The 4,830-nt window shown below is 29.9% G+C and overlaps 1 long non-coding RNA gene across 1 annotated transcript; it reads left to right on the forward strand.

The window, feature by feature from the left end:
- Positions 1-3,729: 3,729 nt before the first annotated feature.
- On the forward strand, positions 3,730-4,461 carry LOC145634812 (uncharacterized). Its single transcript, XR_014113589.1, has 2 exons — positions 3,730-3,910; positions 4,277-4,461. It is a non-coding gene; the product is annotated as an uncharacterized LOC145634812 (long non-coding RNA).
- Positions 4,462-4,830: the final 369 nt, after the last annotated feature.

The raw sequence follows: 4,830 nt of genomic DNA on the forward strand, positions 1-4,830 counted from the left end.
AGACAAAGTGTGTGCAATGGCTCAACATGTGTGATTAGGCGAGTTTATTAAGACTCATGAAATGATCGCATGGCTAGACATGAGGACGTTGTGAAAAACAAAAGACCCAATGACCAAATAGTACGGATCGGAAGACTAAAAGACAAACTGACTTGATTAATTTTGTCCAATTTTAATGTTTATGCTATTTACTAGGTGAAAACGGTCCATTGACAATTGTTAGTCATAAATAAGATCAACCACAATAAAAGACAAAGAACACATGTTAAGGTTAGCACAAAAATCGATCACAAGAAACTAGGAAGAGGACTAGAATTCTAGAAGAGTTAGGACTCATGGGTATAAAAAATAAATAAATAAAAATCTATAATCCTATGTTATACGAGTTGACACGGATTAAATTATTTGGCTAAGACTATCTTGACACGAAAAGATATAAAAAAAAATTAAAAAAAAAAAGTTGACGCTAAAAAGACACCTAAACTGGACAAGTGGTAGTATATCGGTTATTACTTTTGATGTGACTCTGATTGGGACGAAACCAACACCAAATAAAAGATAAAACTCGGGACTACAGATCTATAGGTTGCAAGACACGTAACTCTTTCTAGAACTCCTATGACCAAAACAAGTTGACGCTTGTGAAGGATACAGGAATAAAAATCCAGGTTGACTCATAAATAAATATAAAAAGACTACGACTTGACTTAAATAAAAAAAAAGGATTTGAAAAGAGAAAAAATAAAAATAAAAAGTCAATAAAAAATATGCACATATAAGAACATTGTCACGTATGATGCAATGAAGTTCGCAACCTAAAGTCAAGTTCTACGTTCGACTATGGTCAAGCTTATTTGGGTGTCAAAGGGTTTCATGGTTAAAAGTTTGGACGCGTTAGCAAGGCAGCCTCCCTTGAGGGTGTATGCCAACGGGTTGCTCCGCGAGATCGTAATGAAATTTGTAATACCCCGTATTTTCATATGTATTTTCTAATTAATTAATTAACAAGTATTTTATAAAAAGGGTATTTTAGTAAATTTATTATTTGGAGCCAAAATAATATTTGAATTTTGGCGCCAAAAGTATTTTGAAAACTAATCATTATTTTGGATAAGATATATTATGTCCGAAATTACCTAATAACTAGCTAGGATTTTCGGATTTTCCATGCATGGAAAATCTGATTTTTCTTGATTATTTATTGGTAAATAATTGGTATTTAATTAATTTATTATTTATATATTTATTCTATATTATTTACACAATTATTTTATTTCCTTAAAAACCGAGCAAAATCTTCCTAAATATATTTCTAGGAGTCCGAAAATTTGAGATATGGTAAGCTCAATATTTTCGGCCCTATTGAATTATTTTGGGGGAATTTAATTGGTAAAATTATATTTTAAATTATCTCTCAAAATCTCTTATTTTCCTTAATTCTAATTCTCCATCTTTTTAACATCTAATCATCATATTTTCTTGTCATTCATTCTTCTTAATTATTCCCCAAGTAATTCTAATTTCTTTATTATTTTTCATGACATACATACCTTCCATATTCAAGTATACTCAATCACCTTAATATCCAAACTTTCCTTTAATCTTTACTCACTTCTCCAAGTAATCCCTTAAACCCTACTTACCATAATTCCTCCTACATTTTCCTACCATAATTCTTGCATGAGCTAGCCTATAAATACCCCTTCATACCTCTCGCAGCTCACATTCTTCACACCAATTCTCTTCTTTTCTTCTCCTCAATTTTACACAAATTATCCTGTTTATCTTTGAAGCAAATTTTGGCCACTTCTGGTCAGTTTTGGGGTATTGATGTTCTCAAAAAATTGTTCCTGTCGAACAATTATTGAGTTTAGGCTCAAGAATCACCCAATTCGGAGTTATATTGAAGGAGTTATGGCCTCTGCAAGTTCTGCCTATTCTTTCCAACGCAAATCCAATTCTTCTCTTTTCCTTGTTTTATTATCTTTTCTTATTCTCTTCTCTTATTCAATTATTATTATTATTATTATTATTATTATTATTATTATTATTATTATTATTATTATTATTATTATTATTATTATTATTATTATTATTATTATTATTATTATTATTATTATTATTATTATTATTATTATTATTATTATTATTATTATTATTATTATTATTATTATTATAGGGAATTTATAAATAATTATTATGAGTATTTTTAATTATATAAAATCAGATTTTTAATGATGTTTATGAGAAATTATCTAAAAGGTTCATGTACATATAGTTGGGGATTTTTAATTATTTGTTAAACTTATATTGATTAAGGTTATATTTATTTGTAGGTGTGCTTGATCAAGGTTCTTGAGGTTCTTTTTAATTGTGTGATTTTTCTAGCAAGGATAAAGGTACATTTAGGTGGCTAGATACCTTTGAAAGTGATTGGTTTGAATAACATGTTTTACATGATTTGATTGGTGATTAAATAAAATTGATTTGAATTATGATTTTGAAATAAATTAGGTTTGAAGGTATTGATTTTAATAAAAGTATTTTGAATGATTGATTTTTAAATCATGTTTTGAATGGTTTGGATTACTTATTGTGTTTAAATAAAGGAATTGATTTTACAAGGTTTGTTGAATTAAATAAAGGTTTTTCAAGAAAGAGTTGTTGATTTTGAAAAGTTATTAATATGAGATTTTATTCTCAAATATTTTACAAGGTTTGATTTTGAAAGCATGTGGAATTATTAAAAAGGATTTTGAATTATATTGGAACTATTGGATATAAAAAGGATTTATTGAACCATTGAGTTATTACTAGTAATGCTTTATAAGCATGTTGGTAATCTCACTATTTGGTTTATTGATAAGGCCTTGGACTTTGTCTTTCCTCAAGAATAGCCTTGTAATATAAGGAGACTAGATTAGGGGGTGTGCACACTTGGGTGAGGAATTGGATTAAAAGGAATTGGTTCCTAATAAGGGAATTGGTTTTATAAACTATTATTTTGAATATGAATCATTGGAATCGGTTTTGGAATAATGAGTTTTGAATTTATTTGATTAATTATTGGAATTGGTTTTAAAAGCATGTTTGCAAATAAATTGAGTTTACATTATCTTGCACTTATCGTACTTAGCATATTTTGCTAATCCGTATTTTTTATTTGTTTTGGTTCGCCCTGTTTATCGTAATAGTAAGCAGTGTTGATTATTTTCAGGTGGAGTCATGAATGAGCATATGGGAGTCACGGGATTTGCTTCACCTAGTTTAGGAATGTTGGTCTTGTATTTATTTTGAGTACTCATAACAATGTTATTATTTTTATAAGTATTAATAAAAGAAAGTTGAGTTTCCGCTGCAAGTTTTGTTGTTGAATTAAGTATTTTGAGTAGCCTTGTGTAATCACGCGGGGGTAACACGCCCAAGTCTATCTCTACGATATAATTATACGTATTATACTAGTATTTCCGTTAGGGCTGGCAAAAATTGACCCGACCCGAAAACCCGACACGAACCCGACCCGAAAACAGCGGGTTTAGGTTGAGATTTTTGACCCGAAAACTTAAATGGGTCGACACGAACCCGACCTGATAACTAAATGGGTTAGGTTAAAGTTGAAACTTTCAACCCGAAAACGACCATCTAACCCGAAAATAATTTTGGATCAAAAAAATTTATTTAAGAAAAAAAAGAAACTAAAGAAACCAAAATAAACGGAAATTCGTAAGCCCAAGCCCAAAGCAAGTTATTTCTCCTTACCATATAAATACTAAAACCCTAACATTCTTACAATTATCTCAGCCGTTTCTCACTTTCTTTTGTTTTGAAGGAGTTTCTCATCTTCATTTTGCTTCTTCATCAAAACTCTTCAGATCAGTGCTTCCTTTAATCCTCTCCTTAATCAATCAAGGTATTTTCCTTTTTTAGTTTTTAGATGTTTTGTTTTTTTCATGCTAATCTTCGTTTATTTTCATCTGTTCTTAATTTTTTTACATGCTTTCGTTTACTTTCGGTTTTTACATGTTAATTTTCGAATAATTTTTTATATTAACGCTAATTTCTGCTATTAAATGTTGTTGTTTATGTTATTAGACGGTTGATTTTGCAAGTATTTGTTGTTTATTTATGTTTTTCGTGTTTATTGTACGGTTTATTGCTTTATTCAAGCCAATTTTTGTTGTTCATGCCAATTTATGTGGTTTGTATAATAATATGTTCTTGCTATTCCTGCTGATTTCAACTTGATGTTAAAATGCTTTCATTTTTTTTTTTGCAGCAAATATGGATCTATCCTGAAGTGTGAAAGGATGACATGCCTTGACATAAATGATAAATCGTCCCAAGAACTACATTATACGAAGTCTGTTTAAAATAAAATTTGTAATTCAGTACATACTTTATTTTTGTACTCCGTTTGTAATTGTTATATTAATCTCTTTATTTCGGTGTTTTGCTTGAGAATATCTGTTTGAAATTATTAAGTGATTTAAAATATCAATTTGATTAAAAAAAATTAAGGTTGTTTAGGCCAATATCTTGAACAGTTAAACCCAAACAAATAATCAGGTTTCGGGTTGACCTGAACCCGGGTAATTTCAGGTCATTTTTTAGGTCAAACCCTGATTTAAACCCTTGAAAAATAAAGCAGGTCAAAGCAGGTTATTTTCGGGTTGACCCAAACCCGAAAATGTCATGTTCAAGTTGAGAATCTCAACCTGAAAACTTAAATGGATCAGGTATGGGTTGGGGGTAGCTGACCCGAAATCAGCTGACCCAAACACGAACCCGACCCGACCTGATTCGTTTATCAGCCCTAATTTCCGTAGAGGG

This window comes from Chenopodium album, chromosome 6 (genome assembly GCF_948465745.1).
Source record: "Chenopodium album chromosome 6, dcCheAlbu1.1, whole genome shotgun sequence".
Lineage (NCBI taxonomy): Eukaryota > Viridiplantae > Streptophyta > Magnoliopsida > Caryophyllales > Amaranthaceae > Chenopodium > Chenopodium album.